We start from the raw sequence: 2,756 nt of genomic DNA, 5'->3' as shown, positions 1-2,756 counted from the left end.
CATGACTCAGTTAAAAAGTCTATTTAATCATGATGCGGATTTAAGTGCCAAATTAGTATTTCTATTCCAAAAGGAACAGATTCCCAGCTATGGACAGCACTGTTTTGGCCTATTGGACCTCGTCAGCATAGCATAGGGATACTGGTTTGGCAGAGTGAGAGACTATAGACCAGGTTCAGGGGATAATCGTACACATCAGGGAGAGTGTGTGCCTACATAGGAAGTATGGAGTCCGTACAAATATTGTATAATTTCAAGCAAAACTCCAAAAATGAACCAGACAAAATTACTGCCACCCTCAACTTAATATTTGATTGTACACCCAAATAACTAAAATAAATCACTTCAACAAGCTTCCTATAACTTTCAACTGCAATTTTGAATCACTTTTCTTTTGCAAACTGTTTCAGGTCTCTCATATTTGAAGGGTGCCTTCTCCCAAAAGAAATTTTAAGATCTCTTCACAGGTGTTCAATGGCATTTAGATCCGGGCTTATTGCTGGCCACTTCAAAACTCTCCAGTGCTTTGTTTTCATTCATTTCTGGGTGCATTTTGAAGTATGTTTAGGGTCATTGTCCTACTGGAAGGCCCATGACTTAGAAGAAGTCCACAGACCACACACGATGTAAAGATTGATTCAACATCTCTCCTTTTTATCTGGTTTCAGGTGTGAGTTTTATATTGCCCACACCTGTTACTTGCTACAGGTGAGCTTGAATGAGCATCACCAGCTTGAAACAAAGTTATTTACCCACAAATTTGAAAAGGTGCCAACAATTTTGTCTTTTCCATTTTTGGAGTTTCTTATAAAATTATGTACACTCTGCCTTTTTTCTGTTTTTTTGTGATGTTCAAGTACACACAAAGAAAATAAACATATGTATAACAAAACTGTAATTGCAAAAATTTTTTAGGAGAAATACTTCATTTTCTGGGAAAATGTCAGGTGTGCCAACACTTGCGGCCATGACTGTATTTGTGTTCATTATTTGTCCTCATAAACACCCAGTACATACTCCCCACTATATATAGTCCCCCTTATAACCTGTGCAAATATATATAACCTGTTCTCTCATATAATTTTTTCCAATTTTATTTCCCCTATCAACCTTCTTCCTTTCATAATAGATCACATCTGCCCATAGGGGCATAGCAAAAGGGTCATAGGACCTGGTGAGAAAGTTCTAATTAGACCTTACCACCTTAAAACTTAATTCATGGCCGCTGTACCTCTGGGATATGGGATAAGACTAGGGAAAATGGAGTTGCATTGTGAGCCAGAGGATGATGAGACTTTGACTTCTAGTTTCAAGAAAAAAATTATACTTGGGACTACACATTGTTGTTGCAACACCTTCATGGTCACAATGCAGCTCAATTCACTTACATTAGTGAAAGAATTGGAGAGTTACACGGTGATCTTTGTTCACGTGAGAGGAACTGCAGCTAAAGTTGCAGTATAGCTCCAGCCTAACTCTCAGCAACATCACTGGGTCTATTAAGTGTCCCATTCCAGCAATATCAGCCACGAGCAGCCATTAAGCCGCCGAAAGCTATTTGTGCTCCTTGTAGCTCCCCAAGGTAACAGTACCCCTTCATAACGCACAAGGGAATACTGTTCCCCTTTTACCCTACACATAGGCAATAGTTACTCCCAACATAATTAATAGTGCCCTCACAGGGCCCACAATTCACATGTAATAGCTCCCAAGATAGGTAATACTGCCCCCTGCATGTGTAATATTGTGTAATATTGCCCTAATTATCAGTGACAGTGACCCCCACAGAGATGTTATTGCTCCTACAGGTAATAGATCTACCCCTCCCCCATATAGGTAATAGCCCTGCCCACACCACATACTGTCATGGCTAGGATTTGAATTCTCGTCCTATATAGTGCTAATAAAGTTGTGGAGCTCCTTGGTTTAAGCGCCCAATCGAAAATCCAATGACTACAACCCCTATATTTATGGCACTGTCTGGTTAGAACTATGAAAATGGAGCAAAAATTATGAAACAGCAGTAGCCAAAAATATAGTATGTCATGGGATTTTCATTGTCTTAAAAGATACCCCCAAAACCTAATAGATAGCGGAAGCCACAAGAATGAGGTAATCACAAAGAAGTAAAACATGGGGGCAATTGTCCCCCAATGATCTCCATTGTTATGGATTTTTTTTTTTACTATTCTGGAGGAGTCATTTCATAATGTCATCTTCTTTTTGCAGGATTCATGTTGGCTGTTCAAGCAAAACATAAATATCCAGGTCAAGACAGTAAGATATATTCTTCATGACACAAAATATCTTCTGGGCTGAGATTTTGTTATTAGGACCCTTGACCCATGGTCACCACGTATGACAGGTTTCTGAATCAAACCCTTGATCATTTCACTGCTTCTTATAAACATCTTGAGGCTCCTCAGGGTAAGTCAGACAGTTAGTCAATGACAATAACATTACTTGTCTGTGTCTTATATTTATGGTGGCTAAGTTACATTGAAGTTTGCGCACTTTGCTTTCTGCTTTTAGAAAAGGTCACTATTGAGTGTCAACCAATTTTATTTGTGGAAATTTAACTTTGTAATATTACATTTGTGATATGATATGTTTAAACAAATATGATGTTTACAATGTTACTGGTACCATGAATTTCCAGATACTGGTCTGGGTTTGTGTCTGAATATGAATTGCTCGAATTTCTTGTTAACAACAAAAACAATGTCTGCTTAGGTAGTCCCAGATGACAACAATGT

The sequence above is a fragment of the Leptodactylus fuscus genome, chromosome 6 (genome assembly GCF_031893055.1).
Source record: "Leptodactylus fuscus isolate aLepFus1 chromosome 6, aLepFus1.hap2, whole genome shotgun sequence".
Lineage (NCBI taxonomy): Eukaryota > Metazoa > Chordata > Amphibia > Anura > Leptodactylidae > Leptodactylus > Leptodactylus fuscus.
This window is presented reverse-complemented; position numbering follows the sequence as displayed.